Genomic DNA, 22,249 nt, shown 5'->3' with positions numbered 1-22,249 from the left:
TTCCACCCGTCTCCAGCTAAATAGTGGAAAAACACTACATAGGATAACCTAGAGGAGGGTTTTTGGGCCTTGCAGCGCCGTTTACGGCTGTCTGCACGGTCCCCGTGTGAGTTAAACTTGCTCTGTAGTCCGATCTGCAGAAAAAAAAAAAGTAAAGTTCACCAAACACCACTTTACACTTGTGTAGGCCACATTTGAAAAATAATAAAGTTTAGTCCACACTTTACAACATTAGTGTTTCTTACACCTGTCAGGAGGAGCATTTCAGGAATAAGCCCACTAAGGCCTTAGTACTTTTCTGCTTATCTTTATCTGTCAACCAAGATGAAGAGGAGCAGGGAGAGGACGTGGTGATTCTGTGCCTGCTGCGGGCACCGGTGACTCGTCGTCACTCAGTTTCAGCAGGGAACAGCCCTTCATGCGCAGCTTTGTCGGAGAGCGCCGTGCACCGCTGCTGCGTGAAGATCAAATTGAAGCCGTTGTTGGGTGGATGGCAGCTAACGCCTCGGCATCGACTTCAGTTAGTGCCACATCCTCTCAGGCACAGAGCACTGGACAGCAGCCATCTGTCTCTTCACCACCTGCCAAATTGGCCAGGCAGTCAGAGAGCCCAGGACAGGAGCCGTCTCTACTTCTGTTCTCTGAATCTCTTGGCTTGGAAACAGGGGGCCAGCCAAGCAGCATTGGAGAAATGGAAGAAGAGGCAGTGTGCAGCTTTGTCTCTCTGACTCTGAAGAGGCGGGTGGGCCAGTGCCTGCGGTGACCACAGCGCAGTACGCATCTGATGATGAAACTCAGGTGCCGCTTTCTGGTGCGTACTGTGCTGGCGAGACTACCCAGGAGGAGCAGTTGGTGGCAGAGGTTGTGGAGATGATGAGGTCGTTGACCCATCGTGGTGTGAGGAACAGGAAGGTTGTGGGAGCAGCTCTGAGGAAGAGATTCCCCTTACGGGCCAAAGAGGGAGAGGGAGGGGGAAGACTGCGGAGCCTGTAGCCTCCACTTTGGCACCCGTTAGGAGCCTGTCTCTTTCCAAAGCCAAAAAGGGCGCTCCCAAGACTTGCAGTGCCTGGTCCTTTTTTGACACAGTTGCAGATGACATTTGTTTTGTCAAATGCAAGCTGTGTCATCAGAAAGTCAAAAGAGGGAAAAATGTCAGCAACCTCAATACCACAAATATGTGGAAACATGTGCGGACCAGGCACGCGGTGGAGTTACAGAAACACACTGAAGATGTAGGCCAACCAACAGCGGCAGCTGCCACCTCTTCAGCTCGTGTTGTCTCTTCCTCCAGCTCACGCACAGCTGGTTTGGCTTCCTCCCAGGATCGCCATGGAAGAACCTCTGGCACTGTTGTCCAGAGACCTTGTGTAATTCCACCCACAGCACCACCTTCCCAGTCATCCTCACACTCCCAGTCTACTCTACAGCCATCGGTAGTACAGGCATGGGAGAAAAGGCGGGCATTCTCGGCCAACCACCCCCGAGCACAGGCTCTGAATGCAGGCATTGCCAAACTGTTGTCCCTGGAAATGCTCTCATTCAGGCTGGTGGAGACTGACAGCTTCCGTGACTTGATGGCATTGGCAGTCCCACAGTACAAGGTGCCCAGCCGCTTTTACTTCAGCAGGCAAGCTGTCCCTGCCCTGCACAGGCATGTTGAGGGAAACATAAAACATGCGCTACTGAACGCCGTCAGTAGCAAGGTCCACCTCACCACCGATGCGTGGACCAGTCAGCATGGACAGGGGCGATACGTTTCCCTCACTGCCCATTGGGTTAATGTTGTTGAGCCAGGTACAGATCGTGCGAGTGGTGCAGGACGTGTCCTGCCCACTCCAAGGATTGCAGGAATCCAGTCTGTACGCATTGACTCCTCCTCTTACATAAGTTCCTCAGAATCATCTCTGCAGGAGCCGTCACAGTCCACCTCCACATGGACCCGTGAACGTTTACCTATGACCGACATGAGCACAGCCGTGGCCAAACGTCAGCAGGCCATCTTGAAACTAGTTTCATTGGGGAATCGAAGCCACACAGTGCAGGAGCTCTGGAATGCCATCAAGCAGGAGAGCGATGTGTGGTTACTGCCAGCGAATCTCCAGCCATGCATGGTAGTGTGTGACAATGGCCGAAATCTGGTGGCAGCTTTGGCCCTTGGCAACCTCACTCACATCCCATGTCTGGCACATGTGCTCAGTTTGGTTGTGCAGAGTTTTCTGAGGGACTATCCGGATCTTGATGCACTGCTGCACAAGGTCCGCCTAGAGTGTGCTCACTTGCGGCGTTCCAGCTTGGCAAGATCCCGCATTGCTGCTCTGCAGCGCCGATTCCGCCTTCCGGAACACCGCATCATATGTGACCTACCTACCCGGTGGAATTCCACGTTACATATGTTGGAGTGGTTGTGTGAGCAGCAGCAAGCAGTTATGGAGTACCAGCTGCATCAGGCGCAAAGAAGTCGCAGTCAGCGCCGATCAGACTTCACAACCACAGAGTGGGCCACTATGAAGGACGTCTGCCAGGTTTTGCGTCCTTTTGATTATTCCATGCGGATGGCAAGTGCAGATGATGCACTAGTCAGCATGACTGTCCCCCTTATCTGCCTGCTTCAGCAAACTTTGCAAGGGTTAAGGGATGATGTTGTGGAAGAGGTGGAGGATGAGGAGTCACCTTTTCCATCAGCTTCTGGAGAGTCAGCGCCACGTGGTTCCACACAAAGGGGTACGCAGGGGCCACTTTGTGAGGAGGATGAGGAGGAGTCAATGGAGGAGGAAGAGCTCCGTCCAGAGGAGGGAGCGACACAATTGTCCAGTGGTCAGTGTGTACAGCGAGGGTGGGGTGATGACGAGCGGGCAGAGATCATGTCTCAAGCAGGGGACAGCGTTTCTGGGCTAGTTGGCAGTCTGCAGCACATGGTGGATTTCATGCTGCAGTGCCTGAGAAACGACCGCCGCATCGACCACATTCTCAACATGCCTGATTATTGGGTGTTCACCCTCCTCGATCCTCGCTACCGGGACAACGTCCAAAACCTCATCCCAGCGTTGACCCGGGAGCGTAAATTGCGGGAGTACCACGACACACTGGTGAATTCCATCATCTTCCCCAGTCCAACTGAGAGGAGTGCTGCTAGTGCTTTACAAAGCAGCTCAGTGCGTCGAGGCAGTGGGGGAGGCTCTGCCCAAAGAGGGAGCAGAAGCAGTGCCTCTGCCCAAGGCAAGCTCAGTATGGCACAACTCTGGCACACTTTTGTGTGCCCGCCCCAAATGTCTACACCATCACCGGCGGCTCCAGTCAGCAGGAGGCAACGGTTCCGTCAGATGGTGACAGACTACATGGCTTGCCCTCTTACTGTACTCCCAGACGGCTCTTCCCCGTTCAAGTTTTGGGTCTCTAAGCTGGATACATGGCCAGAGCTAAGCCAGTATGCATTGGAGGTGCTGGCTTGCCCTGCGGCTAGTGTCTTATCGGAACGTGTCTTTAGTGCCGCAGGTGGTGTACTAACAGACCGTCGCATGCGACTATCCTCCGATAACGTTGACCGGCTTACTTTCCTGAAAATGAACCAGGCCTGGATCTCGCAGGAATTTGCCACTCCTCTGCCTGATTAAGTAATTGGGTGTCATCCAGGTCTCCTGCTGTGTTCATCTTTCTACCACCTGAACTGCTATTCCTGGGCTCCAACACCGCCAGTTGCAGCTCAGAAGTGCAGGCTGCACAGTAAAAACATACGACCCAGTGTTATTGGGTTTCAGTAACGTCAGCTGATCCCCAGCTGTGTAGCCGGCAATGTGTCCTGCGACCGCCACGCTGGCACAACAACCTAAATGGAAGGGAACTTGCCCCCCCCCCGTCGTTTGTTACTGAAAGAGCCATCTTGTGCAGCAGTAATGCTGCACAAGGAAAAGGTAGCTCTTTTAGTTTAGCTCCTTGCACACGCAGAACTTAACACTTATAAAATGTGTTCACTGATACCGTTATACCGTCCCGGAGCTGGGACTTTCCTTCGTAATGTGACGCAGCACAGCCATCATTCCTACCCCCTTGGTGCCATGCGCTGCCTCCTCAGCGTTGTTTTAAGCTGTCACGGAGCCTGCGCTGTTCTGTTATCCCTTGGCCATGCCCAATTAGCGCTGCCTGTCTTCTGACATAATTTGGTGTCAGGCTGGCTGCGCCTGTGCGGCCGCGCTGCCCGAGATCCCGCCTCGCAGTGTCTTCTGATTGAATCACACTGTGGGCCTGGGATCCATGGGCATGCGCAGTGCATATCTTCCCCTCGGGCTCTCGCTCATCTCCCTCCGCCTTCTTTAGACTGTGCGCCGTCAGCTGATCCCTAATAGCATGCCACGGCCATGACACCGCACAGTCTGAAGAAGAGGGAAGGAGGGGAGTGAGAGTCGAGGATATGCACTGTGCATGCCCATGGATCCAAGGCCCGCAGTGGGATTACGTTAGACGACACTGCGAGGTGGGATCTGGAGCAGCGTGGACGCACAGGCACTGACAGCCTGACACCAAATTATGTCAGAAGACAGGCAGCGCTAATTGGGCATGGCCAAGGGATAACAGAACAGCGCAGGCTCCGTGACAGCTTAAAACAATGCTGAGGAGGCAGCGCACGGCACCAAGGGGATAGGAATGACAGCTGTGCTGTGTCCCATTACGAAGGAAATTTGCACCTCTGGGATGGTTTTACGGTATAAAGGGACACATTTTTAGTGTTTACTTCTGTGTTTGCAAGGAGCATAATTAAAAGAGCAACCTTTTCCTTTTGCATCCTTAGTGCTGCACAAGATGGCTCTTTCAGCTACAAACGTCTTGAGGGGGGGTTAAAGGTTCCCTTTCAAATTGCTCCAATCAGGCTTCGGCCTACACTCTGTTCCTCTGCTCCTCCTGCTGTCCCTGGGCTCTAACACCGCCAGTTGGTGCCTGGAAGTGCTGTCTGCACAGTCAACAGTCGCTCCTCTGTTATTGGGGTTCAGTAACGTCAGCTGATCCCCAGCTGTGTGTGCGGCAATACCTCCAATCTGCTCCTCCTGCTGTTCCTGGGCTCTAACACCCCCAGTTGGTGCCTGGAAGTGCTGTCTGCACAGTCAACAGTCGCTCCTCTGTTATTGGGGTTCAGTAACGTCAGCTGATCCCCAGCTGTGTGTGCGGCAATACCTCCAATCTGCTCCTCCTGCTGTCCCTGGGCTCTAACACCGCCAGTTGGTGCCTGGAAGTGCTGTCTGCACAGTCAACAGTCGCTCCTCTGTTATTGGGGTTCAGTAACGTCAGCTGATCCCCAGCTGTGTATCCGGCAACGTGTCATGCGACTGCCACGCTGGCACAACTAAAATGTAAGGGGACGTGCCCCCCCCCTAGGCGTTTGTTACTGAAAGAGCCACCTTGTGCAGCACTAATACTGCACAAGGAAAAGGTCGCTCTTGAAATTATGCTCCTTGCAAACGCTGAACTACACACTCATGTAATGTGTCCCCTCACACCGTCCAACCGTCCCGGAGGTGGGACTTTCCTTTGTACTGTGACGCAGCACAGCCGTCATTGCTACCCCCTTGGCACCGTGCGCTGCCTCCTTAGCGTTGTTTGATTCCGTCATGGACCCTGCGCTGTTATGTTATCCCTTGGCCATGCACAGTTTGCGCTGCCCGTCCTCTGACATCATTTGTTGTCGTCCTGGCTGCGCCTGTGCGTCCACGCTGCCCGAAATCCCACCTCGCAGTGTCGTCTAATGTGATCCCACAGTGGGCCTGGTATCCATGGCCATGCGCAGTGCATATACTAGCCTCTCACTCCCCTTCTTCACGCTTCTTCAGACTAGGTGGCGTCAGCTGATCCCTAATAGCATGCCACGGCCGTGACGCCGCACAGTCTGAAGAAGCAGGAAGGAGGTGAGTGAGAGGCGATGATATGCACTGCGCACGCCCATGGATCCCTGGCCCGCAGTGGGATTACATTAGATGACACTGCGAGGTTGGATCTCGGGCAGCTTGGACGCACAGGCACTGCCAGCCTGACACCTAAATGATGTCAGAAGACGGGCACCGCTAACTGTGCATGGCCAAGGGATAACATTACAGCGCGGGTTCCGTGACAGAACCAAACAACGTTGAGGAGGTGGCGCACGGCACCAAGGGGGTTGGAATGACGGCTGTGCTGTGTCACATTACAAAGGAAAGTCCCACTTCCGGGATGGTTTGACGGTGTGAGGGGACACATTATATGAGTGTGTACTTCAGCGTTTGCAAGGAGCATAATTTTCGGAGCCACCATTTTCCATGTGCAGTATTACTGCTGTACAAGATGGCTCTTTCAGCAACAAATGCCTGGGGGGGGGGTTAAAGGTTCCCTTTCAACTTGCTCCACTACAGGCTTCGGCCTACACTCTGCTCCTCTTTGATTCCCTGGGTTTCAACACTGTCAGTTGCCACCTGGAAGTGTTGTCTACACAGAAAAAACACTAGCTGATGTGTCAGTGGGGTTCAGCACCGCCAGCTGTTCCCCTGCTGTGTAGTCGGCAACGTGTCCAGCACAAGCCACGCTGGCACAACAGAACAAAAGCTGCCACTAGTGCAGGCTTCAAATAATACAAAACCCGGCACTCAACTTTGTGGTGTGAAGAAACTAAAGATTTATTATCCCAAATCAGAAAACGTTTCGGTCCCACAACTGGACCTTCATCAGTAACTGAAATAAGTATGTACATACAATACAGCATAATTAAAAACCATAATTGGGAAAACATAAATAAAACTGTGAACAAAAATAACCAAAGTATATACAACATATGCAACATCCTATGCATATGACTATGCCCTCTCTCCTCACTTGCTATTCAGCGGTGGACGCCGCGATTACAGCACCCATATAGGTAATTACATGCTACACTCTTCAGCGTCTCTCCAGTATGTAACTCCATCAGGGTCCGTCATAGATGTTCTATTTCTTCTAGGCTGTAACTTTTCTCTCTGGATATCCAATACTATATTGGTAGCTACCTCCGGGTAGGTGTCCATACACTCCTGCTTCTTTTGTCTTCTCGTTTATAGTACCTCAGTCCACTCTCTCACTATGATTTATGTTCCACCTCCCAGGCAGGCCATATAGCCACTTGAATCTATATATTGTCCCAGTAAACGGTATGTAAAACTCCACCACTGTACTACCACTGTGCCACGACATAGGTCACTCTCTTATACCACTAGTATCCACCCACCATCATTTTTGCCATAGTCATATGCATAGGATGTTGCATATGTTGTATATACTTTGGTTATTTTTGTTCACAGTTTTATTTTTGTTTTCCCAATTATGGTTTTTAATTATGCTATATTGTATGTACATACTTATTTCAGTTACTGATGAAGGTCCAGTTGTGGGACCGAAACGTTTTCTGATTTGGGATAATAAATCTTTCGTTTCTTCACATCACAAAGTTGAGTGCCGGGTTTTGTATTATTTGCTGATTACGGTTTGGGAACCTACCCGTGCACCTCATACGGTTGTGCACACGTGTTTCTAACTACTAGTGCAGGCTTCGGCCTACACTCTGCTCCTCTCCTCCTCCTGCTGCCCCTGGGCTCAAACACCGCTAGTTTTTGCCCGGAAGTGCTAGCTGCACAGAGAAAAACACCAGCCAATGTGTTAGTGGGGTTCAGCAACGCCAGCTGTTCCCCTGCTGTGTAGCTGGCAACGTGTCCTGCAAACGCCATGCATGCACCTGAACTGAAATTAAAGGGAACCTGGCCCCACCCCCCCAGGTCTTTCTATGTATAACAGCCACCTAGTACAGCAGTACTGCTGCATTTGTACAAGGTGGCTGATTTTTTCTCATTGCCCGCGTTGAATTAAACACGTAAAATATGTGTCTCATTACAGACCATTACAATGTCCCTGAGGTGTGACTTTCCTTTTTAATGACACGCACCACCCCCCTTGGTAGCGCTGCCCGTCTTCTGACATCATTGGTTGGCTGCCTGTGCCTGTGCGTCCACCATGCCCGACACAACCCCCCTCGTTGTCTCATATATTTTGCCTGCGAGGGTGTGATTGATGGGCATGTGCAGTGCATATGTTCGCATGCCTTAACTCATCTCCTTCCACCTTCTTCAGTCTGAAGCAGGTGTAAGGACATGTGTGAGCGGCAAACATATTTACTGCACAAGGCCACGAATCCCAGCCACGCAGTGTGATTTTTTGAAAACACACTGCGGGTCTGGGATTCATGGCCATTGCTAACCGCACCGGCCAACATGAAATGAGGTGAGAAGACAGGCAGCGCTCACAGCGCATGGCCAAGGGATCACAATAGCGCAGACTCCTGTACAGCAAATAACAACGCTCAGGAGGCTGCGCCCAGCACCAAGGCGTTATTTATGTGCACCTGTGCTGCGTCTCCTTAAAAAGACAAGTCAAGCCTCCAATACAGAACTGAACTACTGTTCTATGGGCTAAATTGTGTACCTCTTTCATTCTGCGTGTGCAATGAGCAAAACTTAAAGGGCAACCTTTAACTTGTGGAGCTTTACTGCTGCACAAGGTGTGGCTCTTCAACATTGTAACACCTGAGGGTGGGTTAAAGGTTACCTTTGAAATTGGTTCAAGTAGGCTTCCGCCTACACTCTGCTCCTCCTGCAGACCCTGGGCTCTAACTACGCCAGTTGGGGCCCGGAAGTGCTGGCTGCACAGAGAAAAACACCCACCATTGTGTCAGTGGGGTTCAGCACCGCCAGCTGTTCCCCTGCTGTGTAGCCGGCATCGTGTCCAGCACAAGCCACGCTGGCACAACTTACCAAAAGCTGCCACCAGTGGAGGCTTCGGCCTACACTCTGCTCCTCTCCTCCTCCTGCTGCCCCTGGGCTCAAACACCGCTAGTTTTTGCCCGGAAGTGCTAGCTGCACAGAGAAAAACACCAGCCAATGTGTTAGTGGGGTTCAGCACCGCCAGCTGTTCCCCTGCTGTGTAGCCGGCAACGTGACCTGCAAACGCCACGCAGGCACATGAACTGAAATTGAAGGGAGCCTGCCCCCCACCCCCAGGTGTTTCTATGCATAATAGCCACCTTGTACAGCAAAACTGCTGCATTTGTACAAGGTGGCTGACTTTTTCTACTTGCCCACGTGGAACTCAACACGTACAAAATGTGTCTCATTGAGACCATTCCACTGTCCCTGAGGTGTGACTTTGCTTTCTAATGATACGCAGCACCACCCTTGGTAGCGCTTCCCGTCTTTTGACATCATTGGTTAGCTGGCTGCGCCTGTGCGTCCGCCCTGCTCGAAAAAACGCCCCTCAGTTTCTTATTTATTTTGTCAGCGAGGGTGTGGTTTATGGGCATGAGCAGTGCATATGTTTGCCTGTGTTCACTCATCTCCTTCCGCCTTCTTCAGACTGGGTGGCCTCATGGCCGCGGCATGCGATAAGGGATCAGATGAGGCCGCCCAGTCTGAAGCAGGTGTAAGGACGTGTGTGAGCGGCGAAAATATTTACTGCTCAAGGCCACGAATCCCAGCACCGCAGTGTGACTTTATGAAAAGGCACTGTGGGTCTGGGATTTATGGCCATCGTTAACCGCAGCGGCCAACATGAAATGAGGTCATAAGACGGGCAGCGCTAACAGGGCAGTGCCAAGGGATAACACAAGAGCGCAGACTCCTGTACAGCAAATAACAATGCTCAGGAAGCTGCGCCCATGCACCAAGGTGTTATTTTGGACACCTGTGCTGCGTCTCCTTAAAAAGACAAGTCACGCCTCCACTACTGTTTGACAGTATAATGGGCTAAATAGTGTACGTGTTTTATTCAGCGTGTGCAAGGAGCAAAATTAATAGAGCAACCTTTTACTTGTGCAGCATTAATGCTGCACAAGTTGTGGCTCTTATACCTTGCAACACCTGAGGGGGGTTAAAGGTAACCTTTGAAATTGGTTCAACTAGGCTTCGGCCTACACTCTGCTCCTCTCCTCCTCCTGCTGCCCCTGGGCTCAAACACCGCTAGTTTTTGCCCAGAAGTGCTAGCTGCACAGAGAAAAACACCAGCCAATGTGTTAGTGGGGTTCAGCACCGCCAGCTGTTTCCCTGCTGTGTAGCCGGCATCGTGTCCAGCACAAGCCACGCTGGCACAACAGACCAAAAGCTGCCACCAGTGCAGGCCTCGGCCTACACTCTGCTCCTCTCCTCCTCCTGCTGACCCTGGGCTCAAACACCGCCAGTTTCTGCCTGGACGTGCTAGCTGCACAGAGAAAAACACCAGCCAATGTGTTAGTGGGGTTCAGCAACGCCAGCTGTTCCGATGCTGTGTAGCCGGCAACGTGACCTGCAAACGCCACGCAGGCACATGAACTGAAATTGAAGGGAGCCTGCCCCCCACCCCCAGGTGTTTCTATGTATAACAGCCACCTTGTACAGCAGTACTGCTACATTTGTACAAGGTGGCTGACTTTTTCTCCTTGCCCACGTGGAACTCAACACTTACAAAATGTGTCTCATTAGAGACCATTACAATGTCCCTGAGGTGTGACTTTCCTTTTTAATGACACGCAGCACCCCCATTGTTAGCGCTGCCCGTCTTCTGACATCATTGGTTGGCTGCCTGTGCCTGTGTGTCCGCCCTGCCCGACACAACGCCCCTCGTTGTCTCATATATTTTGACTGCGAGGGTGTGATTGCTGGGCACGAGCAGTGCATATCTTCGCCTGTCTTCACTCCCCTCCTTCCGCCTTCTTCAGACTGTGCGGCCTCATGGCCGTGGCAGGCGATAAGGGATCAGCTGAGGCAGCCCAGTCTGAAGCAGGTGTAAGGACATGTGTGAGTGGCGAAATTATTTACTGCTCAAGGCCACGAATCCCAGCACCGCAGTGTGACTTTATGAAAAGGCACTGTGGGTCTGGGATTTATGGCCATCGTTAACCGCAGCGGCCAACATGAAATGAGGTCATAAGACGGGCAGCGCTAACAGGGCATTGCCAAGGGATAACACAAGAGCGCAGACTCCTGTACAGCAAATAACAATGCTCAGGAAGCTGCGCCAAGCACCAAGGCGTTATTTGGGACACCTGTTCTGCGTCTCGTTAAAAAGACAAGTCACGCCTCCACTACAGTTTGACTGTAGAATGGGCTAAACTGTGTACGTCTTTCATTCAGCGTGTGCAAGTAGACAAATTAATAGAGCAACCTTTTACTTGTGCAGCATTAATGCTGCACAAGGTGTGGCTCTTGTACTTTGTAACACCTGAGGGGGGTTAAAGGTTTCCTTTGAAATTGGTTCAACTAGGCTTCGGCCTACACTCTGCTCCTCTCCTCCTCCTGCTGCCCCTGGGCTCTAACACCGCAAGTTTTTGCCCGGAAGTGCTAGCTGCACAGAGAAAAACACCCGCCATTGTGTCAGTGGGGTTCAGCAATGCCAGCTGTTCCCTCACTGTGTAGCCGGCAAAGTGTCCTGCAAATGTAACGCAGGCACAAATCTGCCTCCAGTGCAGGCTTCGGCTTACACTCTGCTCCCCCTGCTTACCCTTTGCTCCAACACAGGTAGTTGGGGCTCTAGGAAGACAATCTTTAATAGGCAACGCATCCGGGTTCCAGCACCGCCAGCTGGTTCTCGGCAGTGTTTTTGTCACAGGTACTCCCTCGTGCCAAGCCTGGTTTCAGCACCGTCAGCTGTTTCCGGGTTGTGTCAAGTTCACTGAGACGCCTATGCTTGCCCCGTCATGGTGCGGTCGGGTTAGCCAACTCCAGGGTGCCTCCAGTTTAGGAGCTTCCTATGTGGGCTGCTGTTGTGGATTCTGTTTTTGGGCTCCCTCTGGTGGTTACAGATGGTACTGGGTGACTTGTGTTCTCTGCGGTCTCTGGTGTCCACCTGTTCTATCAGGATATGGGAGTTTCCTATTTAACCTGGCTTTCTTGTCATTTCCTCGCCGGCTATCAATGTAATCAGTGTGTCTTGTTACCTCTGCTTTCCGCTTCTGTAATCTTCAGGACAAGCTAAGTTTTTGTTTTTCCTGTTCCACGTTTTGCTTTATTTTTGTTTTAGTCCAGCTTGCAGATATGTGATTCCTTGTTGCTGGTTGCTCTAGTGGGCTGATATTACTCCTCATGTTCCATGAGTTGGCACATGAGTTCAAGTAATTTCAGGATGGGTTTTTGTAGGGTTTTTCGCTGACCGCGCAGTTCACTTTTGTATCCTCTGCTATCTAGCTTTAGCGGGCCTCATTTTGCTGAATCTGTTTTCATAACTACGTATGTGCTTTCCTCTCATTTTACCGTCATTACATGTGGGGGGCTGCTATTTCTGTGGGGTGTTTCTCTGGAGGCAAGAGAGGTCTGTGTTTCTTCTAATAGGGGAAGTTAGTCCTTCGGCTGGTGCGAGATGTCTAGGAATCATCGTAGGCACGTTCCCCGGCTACTGCTAGTTGTGTGATTAGGTTCAGGATCGCGGTAAGCTCAGTTTCCATCACCCTAGAGCTCGTTTTGTTTTTTGTGCTTGTCCTTTTGTGATCCCCTGCCATTGGGATCATGACAGTATAGCCGGCCCAAGAGTGGTAATCGTATTGGCTGAAGTAGGAGGAAAAGTAGTCTGAGGAAGTTTTTTTTTTTTTTTTTTCCCTTCTACTATTGAGATGGATCCCGTCAAGGTTCAGGCTATTTGTGACTGGACGCAGCCTACATCTCTTAAGAGTCTACAGAAGTTCTTGGGCTTTGCTAATTTTTATCGTCGTTTCATAACTAATTTTTCTAGTGTTGTTAAGCCTTTGACGGATTTGACTAAGAAGGGTGCTGATGTTGCTGATTGGTCTCCTGCGGCTGTGGAGGCCTTTCAGGAACTTAAGCGCCGGTTTTCTTCTGCTCCTGTGTTGCGTCAGCCAGATGTTTCGCTTCCTTTTCAGGTTGAGGTTGATGCTTCCGAGATTGGAGCGGGGGCGGTTTTGTCACAGAGAAGTTCCGATTGCTCAGTGATGAAGCCATGTGCGTTCTTTTCTAGAAAGTTTTCGCCCACTGAGCGGAATTATGATGTTGGTAATCGGGAGCTTTTGGCCATGAAGTGGGCATTTGAGGAGTGGCGTCATTGGCTTGAGGGTGCTAGACATCGTGTGGTGGTCTTGACTGATCACAAAAATCTGATTTACCTTGAGTCTGCCAAGCGTCTGAATCCTAGACAGGCTCGTTGGTCACTGTGTTTCTCACGTTTCGATTTTGTGGTTTCATACCTGCCAGGTTCAAAGAATGTGAAGGCGGATGCTCTTTCTAGGAGTTTTGTGCCTGACTCCCCTGGAAATTCTGAGCCCACTGGTATCCTTAGGGATGGGGTGATTTTGTCGGCTGTCTTCCCAGACTTGCGACGTGCTTTGCAGGAGTTTCAGGCGGATAAACCTGATCGTTGTCCGCCTGAAAGACTGTTTGTTCCGGATAATTGGACCAGTAGAGTCATCTCCGAGGTCCATTCTTCTGCGTTGGCAGGTCATCCTGGAATATTTGGTACTAGAGACTTGGTGGCCAGGTCTTTTTGGTGGCCTTCCTTGTCGAGGGATGTGCGTTCTTTTGTGCAGTCTTGTGAAGTTTGCGCTCGGGCTAAGCCTTGCTGTTCTCGGGCCAGTGGATTGTTGTCACCTTTGCCTATCCCGAAGAGGCCTTGGACGCACATTTCCATGGACTTTATTTCGGATCTCCCTGTCTCTCAAAAAATGTCCGTCATCTGAGTTGTGTGTGACCGCTTTTCTAAGATGGTTCATCTGGTACCCTTGCCTAAGTTACCTTCCTCCTCTGAGTTGGTCCCTCTGTTTTTTCAGAACGTGGTTCGTTTGCATGGGATTCCGGAGAACATCGTTTCTGACAGGGGATCCCAGTTTGTGTCTAGATTTTGGCTGACGTTCTGTGCTAAGATGGGCATTGATTTGTCCTTTTCGTCTGCATTCCATCCTCAGACGAATGGCCAGACGGAACAAACTAATCAGACCTTGGAAACTTATTTAAGGTGTTTTGTTTCTGCTGATCAAGATGACTGGGTTACCTTTTTGTCGCTTGCCGAATTTGCCCTTAATAATCGGGCTAGTTCTGCTACCTTGGTTTCTCCTTTCTTTTGTAATTCGGGGTTTCATCCTCGTTTTTCCTCTGGTCAGGTGGAGCCTTCTGATTGTCCTGGAGTGGACATGGTGGTGGATAGGTTGCATCAGATTTGGAGTCATGTGGTGGACAATTTGAAGTTGTCCCAGGAGAGGGCTCAGCAGTTTGCTAATCGCCGTCGCCGTGTGGGTCCTCGACTTCGTGTTGGGGACTTGGTGTGGTTGTCTTCTCGTTTTGTTCCTATGAAGGTCTCTTCTCCTAAGTTCAAGCCTCGGTTCATCGGTCCCTATAGGATCTTGGAAATTCTTAACCCTGTGTCATTTCGTTTGGATCTCCCGGCATCGTTTGCTATTCATAATGTGTTCCATCGGTCGTTGTTGCGGAAGTATGAGGTACCTGTTGTTCCTTCGCTTGAGCCTCCTGCTCCGGTGCTGGTGGAGGGAGAATTGGAGTATGTTGTGGAGAAGATCTTGGATTCTCGTGTTTCCAGACGGAAACTTCAATATTTGGTCAAGTGGAAGGGTTATGGTCAGGAGGATAATTCTTGGGTGGTTGCCTCTGATGTTCATGCTGCTGATTTGGTCCGTGCATTTCATAGGGCTCATCCTGGTCGCCCTGGTGGTTCTCGTGAGGGTTCAGTGACCCCTCCTCAAGGGGGGGTACTGTTGTGGATTCTGTTTTTGGGCTCCCTCTGGTGGTTACAGATGGAACTGGGTGACTTGTGTTCTCTGCGGTCTCTGGTGTCCACCTGTTCTATCAGGATATGGGAGTTTCCTATTTAACCTGGCTTTCTTGTCATTTCCTCGCCGGCTATCAATGTAATCAGTGTGTCTTGTTACCTCTGCTTTCCGCTTCTGTAATATTCAGGACAAGCTAAGTTTTTGTTTTTCCTGTTCCACGTTTTGCTTTATTTTTGTTTTAGTCCAGCTTGCAGATATGTGATTCCTTGTTGCTGGTTGCTCTAGTGGGCTGATATTACTCCTCATGTTCCATGAGTTGGCACATGAGTTCAAGTAATTTCAGGATGGTTTTTTGTAGGGTTTTTCGCTGACCGCGCAGTTCACTTTTGTATCCTCTGCTTTCTAGCTTTAGTGGGCCTCATTTTGCTGAATCTGTTTTCATAACTACGTATGTGCTTTCCTCTCATTTCACCGTCATTACATGTGGGGGGCTGCTATTTCTGTGGGGTGTTTCTCTGGAGGCAAGAGAGGTCTGTGTTTCTTCTAATAGGGGAAGTTAGTCCTTCGGCTGGCGCGAGACGTCTAGGAATCATCGTAGGCACGTTCCCCGGCTACTGCTAGTTGTGTGATTAGGTTCAGGATCGCGGTAAGCTCAGTTTCCATCACCCTAGAGCTCGTTTTGTTTTTTGTGCTTGTCCTTTTGTGATCCCCTGCCATTGGGATCATGACAGGCTGCGTGAATTGGTAGTCAAGGCTGGTTCTGTAGTGCCAGTAGGCCCAGCTCCCCCTGTAGGACTGTTGGGGTTCGGTAACTGCGGCTGCCTCGCGGCCTAGCTGTTCTCCCCTCTCCTGTGGACCTTCGGGTCCACCACCTGGTTCCAGCACCGTCAGCTTTTTCCGGGCCGAGCCTTTGGCTTAGGTGCCTCCTCCTGGGTATCCGAGTTCCGCCAACGTCAGGCGGTCCTTGGTAGTGCTTTTAAGCGCAGGCACCTACAGCTTTGTAACCGGGTTCCAGCACCGTCAGCTGGTCCTCGGTGCCATTGGCTCTTGCACACTGGGGCAACGCATCCGGGTTCCAGCACCGCCAGCTGGTTCTCGGCAGTGTTTTTGTCACGGGTACTCCCTCGTGGCAAGCCTGGTTTCAGCACCGTCAGCTGTTTCCGGGTTGTGTCAAGCTCACTGAGACGCCTATGCTTGCCCCGTCGTGGTGCGGTCGGGTTAGCCAACTCCAGGGTGCCTCCAGTTTAGGAGCTTCCTATGTGGGCTGCGTGAATTGGTAGTCAAGGCTGGTTCTGTAGTGCCAGTAGGCCCAGCTCCCCCTGTAGGACTGTTGGGGTTCGGTAACTGCGGCTGCCTTGCGGGCTAGCTGTTCTCCCCTCTCCTGTGGACCTTCGGGTCCACCACCTGGTTCCAGCACCGTCAGCTGGTTCCGGGCCGAGCCTTTGGCTTAGGTGCCTCCTCCTGGGTATCCGAGTTCCGCCAACGTCAGGCGGTCCTTGGTAGTGCTTTTAAGCGCAGGCACCTACAGCTTTGTAACCGGGTTCCAGCACCGTCAGCTGGTCCTCGGTGCCATTGGCTCTTGCACACTGGGGCAACGCATCCGGGTTCCAGCACCGCCAGCTGGTTCTCGGCAGTGTTTTTGTCATAGGTACTCCCTCGTGGCAAGCCTGGTTTCAGCACCGTCAGCTGTTTCCGGGTTGTGTCAAACTCGCTGAGACGCCTATGCTTGCCCCGTCGTGTTGCGGTCGGGTTAGCCAACTCCAGGGTGCCTCCAGTTTAGGAGCTTCCTATGTGGGCTGCGTGAATTGGTAGTCAAGGCTGGTTCTGTAGTGCCAGTAGGCCCAGCTCCCCCTGTAGGACTGTTGGGGTTCGGTAACTACGGCTGCCTCACGGCCTGGCTGTTCTCTCCTCTCCTTTGGACCTTCGGGTCCACCACCTGGTTCCAGCACCATCAGCTGGTTCTCGGCAGTGTCTTTTGCTCTTGTACCTTCTGCTCCCCATCCTGGTTCCAGTACCGTCAGCTGGTTCCGGGCAGAGCCTTTGGCTTAGGTGCCTCCTTCTGGGTATCCAAGTTCCACCAACATCAGGTGGTCCTTGGTAGTGCTTTTTAGCACGGGTACCTCCTGCTTAGTAACCGGGTTCCAGTAACGTCAGCTGGTGCTCGGTAGTTCCATTGGCTCTTGGACCTTCGGCTACCCATCCGGGTTTCAGTACCGTCAGCTGGTTCTCAGCAGTGTCTTTTGCTCTTGTACCTTCTGCTCCCCATCCTGGTTCCAGTAACGTCAGCTGGTTCCGGGCAGAGCCTTTGGCTTAGGTGCCTCCTTCTGGGTATCCGAGTTCCGCCAACGTCAGGCGGTCCTTGGTAGTGCTTTTTAGCACGGGTACCTCCTGCTTAGTAACCGGGTTCCAGTAACGTCAGCTGGTCCTCGGTAGTTCCATAGGCTCTTGAACCTTCGGGTAGCCATCCGAGTTCCAGTTCCATCAGCTGGTTCTTGGAATTTTCTCAGCCTTCTTGTACCTTCTGCTACATTTCCAAGTTGAAAACCCTAAAGTCAACGACCTGGAAGACCACACCGATGACGATGACGACGGCGGAGACGACGACGGCGCAGACGACGACGGCGTAGATGACGACCCTGGAGACGACGACCCTGGAGACGACGACATGGAAGACCGAGAAGCAGAAGAACAAAAGGCTGCAGAACAAAGAGCAGAAGAACATTAAGCATAACACTTAATATCAGAGCAAAAGATATTATCTAAATTATATGCAGAAGAAGACTAAGCAGTGTATGGGGGTGAATCCGTTCCTCCTCGTGGTGCCCCTGGATAAAGCCTGATGCCGCAGGCCAAACTGAACGCGGACAAATGTAACTTTTGTGACTGGCAGAACGGAAGGTGTAATCTTCAAACTTTTATAGATAACAATTACGGAAATGCCTGTCACAAATGAGAATATGATGAAGAAGTAGAATAGGAAGAATAATAATAGTTGAAGAAAATGAATATGTAGAATAGGAAGAATAATAACAGTTGAATAAAATGAATATGAAGAATGTAATAAAAAAAAAATTGGTAGAAGATGAAGAAGATGAATAAGGTGAAGAAGTTGTTGTCAAAGATGCTGATGATGATGATGATGAAGATGAAAGTGTGGGAAAAGTTTAAAAAAAGAGGAGAAGGGCATGGAATAGTGAAACATCAATATCTGACAAAATAAAAAAAAAGTTACATAGTCAATATCTTAGTCACTACGAACGTCTTTAAAAAAAAAAAAAGGCTATTCTATTTGATTGCGCTAAACCTCTATGACTTTAATGTCTCCGCCACCTCCCCAAATACATCCTGCATTATTCTTTGTTGTTTTCCTTCATGTAGAATGAACCTACAAGGAAAGAAAGGGTTTATTTTAATTCCGATATTTTGGTCCCATTGACTTGCATTGGGATCGGGTATCGGTATCGGCGATATCCGATATTTTTTGAATATCGGCCGATCCTATCCGATACCGATACTTTCCGATATCGGAAGGTATCGCTCAACACTAGTCATGATCTTAATTCATCCTTGTTTATATATTTTCCAAAATGGGAGTAAAAGTTGCAAGTTTCCTGATGGCTTCCAGATATTATCTCGTGCACTTTTCATGAGAAGTATTGGGCGTACATGATTTTAAATTGACCTCGTGGTGCAACGGTAGCGCGTCTGACTCCAGATCAGAAAGTTGCGTGTTCAAATCATGTCGGGGTCAAGAAATTCTATCATCTTTACATAAGTTCATCTTCATCTATCATCGTTACATAACTCTATCATCTTTACATAACTTAATCGATGCTTGGGTAAAGATTGAAACAAAAACTGCGTAATCCTACTGACAATAGAATAGCTCAACGTTGTTGTCATGTGTCAGCGCAGTGTTTGAGAAGTGTTTTATTTAAATGATATAGATTAATATCTTATCAGCAATACTTTGATGAGAAATATCATTTGGGAATTGAGTTCAAAACATAAAAAAATCCATGCCGGGAACAGCCAATACTTTGTTCATGCCATTGTCTTCTTTGAATTTCTTAGAGAAGAGGGCTTATTACTAGATATTTAATTTTAAACTGGAAATCAATGAATCCGAATGTGATGATTTTAATTCAGCCCTGTTTATGTCTTTTCTAAACTGTGATTAAAAGTAGCAAATTTCCAGATGGGGTCCATATATTATCTCATGCACTTTTCATGTGAAGTATTGGAGCAAACATGCTTTTCAACTGACCTTGTGCACAATGGTAGCGCTTCTGACTCCATTAAAGAAGGCTGCGTGTTGATATTATATCAGGGTCGAGAAGCTCTTTCATCTTTTCATAACTTCATCGATGCTTGTGTTAAGATTGAAAACGGAAACTGAGTAATTCAACTGACAATAGAAAAATTCAACTTTGTTGCCACCTGTAGGCAAAGTGTTTAAAAATGTGTTTTATTTAAGTTATGTAGATTAACATCTTATCAACAATACTGTGATGAAAAATATCATTTGGGAATTGAGTTCAAAACATAAAAAAATAATCCTTGCCGGGAACAGCTAACACTTTGTTCATGCCATTGTCATCTTTGAATTTGTAAAAAAAGAGAGTTTATTATTAGATTTTAAATTTTAAACTGGAAATCCCTGAATCAGAATGTCGTGATCTTAATTCATCTTTGTTTATATCTTTTCCAAAATGGGAGTAAAAGTTGCAAGTTTCCTGATGGCTTCCAGATATTATCTCGTGCACTTTTCATGAGAAGTATTGGGCGTACATGCTTTTCAACTGACCTCGTGGCGCAGCGGTAGCGCGTCTGACTCCAGATCAGAAGGTTGCGTGTTCAAATCACGTCGGGGTCAAGTAACTCTATCATCTTTTCATAACTTAATCGATGCTTTGGTAAAGATTGAAACGGAAACTGCGTAATCCTACTGACAATAGAATAGCTCAACGTTGTTGTCATGTGTCAGCGCAGTGTTTGAAAAGTGTTTTATTTAAATGATATAGATTAATATCTTATCAACAATACTTTGATGAGAAATATCATTTGGGAATTGAGTTCAAAACATAAAAAAATCCATGCCGGGAACAGCCAATAGTTTGTTCATGCCATTGTCTTCTTTGAATTTCTTAGAGAAGAGGGGTTATTACTAGATATTTAATTTTAAACTGGAAATCAATTAATCCGAATGTGATGATTTTAATTCAGCCCTGTTTATGTCTTTTCTAAACTGTGATTAAAGTAGCAAATTTCCAGATGTGGTCCATATATTATCACATGCACTTTTCATGTGAAGTATTGGAGCAAACATGCTTTTCAACTGACCTTGTGCACAATGGTAGCGCTTCTGACTCCATTAAAGAAGGCTGCGTGTTGATATCACATCAGGGTCGAGAAGCTCTTTCATCTTTTCATAACTTCATCGATGCTTGTGTTAAGATTGAAAAAGGAAACTGTGTAATTCTACTGACAATAGAAAAATTCGACTTTGTTGCCACTTGTAGGCAAAGTGTTTAAAAATGTGTTTTATTTAAGTTATGTAGATTAACATCTTATCAACAATACTGTGATGAAAAATATCATTTGGGAATTGAGTTCAAAACATAAAAAAAATAATCCTTGCCGGGAACAGCTAACACTTTGTTCATGCCATTGTCATCTTTGAATTTATAAGAAAAGAGAGTTTACTATTAGATTTTAAATTTTAAACTGGAAATCCCTGAATCAGAATGTCATGATCTTAATTCATCCTTGTTTATATCTTTTCCAAAATGGGAGTAAAAGTTGCAAGTTTCCTGATGGCTTCCAGATATTATCTCGTGCACTTTTCATGAGAAGTATTGGGCATACATACTTTTCAACTGACCTCGTGGTGCAACGGTAGCGCGTCAGCCTCCAGATCAGAAGGTTGCGTATTCAAATCACGTCGGGGTCAAGTAACTCTATCATCTTTTCATAACTTAAACGATGCTTGGGTAAAGATTGGAAAGGAATCTGCGTAATCCTACTGACAATAGAATAGCTCAACGTTATTGTCATGTGTCAGCGCGGTGTTTGAAAAGTGTTTTATTTAAATGATATAGATTAATATCTTATCAACAATACTTTGATGAGAAATATCATTTGGGAATTGAGTTCAAAACATAAAAAAATCCATGCCGGGAACAGCCAATACTTTGTTCATGCCATTGTCTTCTTTGAATTTCTTAGAGAAGAGGGCTTATTACTAGATATTTAATTTTAAACTGGAAATCAATGAATCCAAATGTGATGATTTTAATTCAGCCCTGTTTATGTCTTTTCTAAACTGTGATTAAAAGTAGCAAATTTCCAGATGGGGTCCATATATTATCTCATGCACTTTTCATGTGAAGTATTGGAGCAAACATGCTTTTCAACTGACCTTGTGCACAATGGTAGCGCTTCTGACTCCATTAAAGAAGGCTGCGTGTTGATATTACATCAGGGTCGAGAAGCTCTTTCATCTTTTCATAACTTCATCGATGCTTGTGTTAAGATTGAAAACGGAAACTGAGTAATTCCACTGACAATAGGAAAATTCGACTTTGTTGCCACCTGTAGGCAAAATGCTTAAAAATGTGTTTTATTTAAGTTATGTAGATTAACATCTTATCAACAATACTGTGATGAAAAATATCATTTCGGAATTGAGTTCAAAACATAAAAAAAATAATCCTTGCCGGGAACAGCTAACACTTTGTTCATGCCATTGTCATCTTTGAATTTGTAAAAAAAGAGAGTTTATTATTAGATTTTAAATTTTAAACTGAAAATCCCTGAATCAGAATGTCATGATCTTAATTCATCTTTGTTTATATCTTTTCCAAAATGGGAGTAAAAGTTGCAAGTTTCCTGATGGCTTCCAGATATTATCTCGTGCACTTTTCATGAGAAGTATTGGGCGTACATGCTTTTCAACTGACCTCGTGGCGCAGCGGTAGCGCGTCTGACTCCAGATCAGAAGGTTGCGTGTTCAAATCACGTCGAGGTCAAGTAACTCTATCATCTTTTCATAACTTAATCGATGCTTGGGTAAAGATTGAATCGGAAACTGCGTAATCCTACTGACAATAGAATAGCTCAACGTTGTTGTCATGTGTCAGCGCAGTGTTTGAAAATTGTTTAAATTATATAGATTAATATCTTATCAACAATACTTTGATGAGAAATATCATTTGGGAATTGAGTTCAAAACATAAAAAAATCCATGCCGGGAACAGCCAATACTTTGTTCATACCATTGTCTTCTTTGAATTTCTTAGAGAAGAGGGCTTATTACTAGATATTTAATTTTAAACTGGAAATCAATGAATCCGAATGTGATGATTTTAATTCAGCCCTGTTTATGTCTTTTCTAAACTGTGATTAAAAGTAGCAAATTTCCAGATGGGGTCCATATATTATCTCATGCACTTTTCATGTGAAGTATTGGAGCAAACATGCTTTTCAACTGACCTTGTGCACAATGGTAGCGCT

General features: G+C 48.0%; 3 non-coding genes across 3 annotated transcripts; all 3 read left to right on the top strand.

The window, feature by feature from the left end:
* The first annotated feature begins 18,413 nt into the window (after positions 1–18,413).
* On the top strand, positions 18,414–18,485 carry TRNAW-CCA (transfer RNA tryptophan (anticodon CCA)). Its single transcript has one exon. It is a non-coding gene; the product is annotated as a tRNA-Trp (tRNA).
* Positions 18,486–19,538: 1,053 nt separating this feature from the next.
* On the top strand, positions 19,539–19,610 carry TRNAW-CCA (transfer RNA tryptophan (anticodon CCA)). The gene has a single exon. It is a non-coding gene; the product is annotated as a tRNA-Trp (tRNA).
* Positions 19,611–21,693: 2,083 nt separating this feature from the next.
* TRNAW-CCA (transfer RNA tryptophan (anticodon CCA)) lies at positions 21,694–21,765 on the top strand. The gene has a single exon. It is a non-coding gene; the product is annotated as a tRNA-Trp (tRNA).
* The last annotated feature ends 484 nt before the right edge of the window (positions 21,766–22,249 follow it).

This window comes from Ranitomeya imitator, chromosome 4 (assembly GCF_032444005.1).
Source record: "Ranitomeya imitator isolate aRanImi1 chromosome 4, aRanImi1.pri, whole genome shotgun sequence".
In the NCBI taxonomy this organism is placed as follows: domain Eukaryota; kingdom Metazoa; phylum Chordata; class Amphibia; order Anura; family Dendrobatidae; genus Ranitomeya; species Ranitomeya imitator.
The sequence above is the reverse complement of the archived record's forward strand: the minus strand, read 5'-3'. Positions and strand labels throughout refer to the sequence as shown.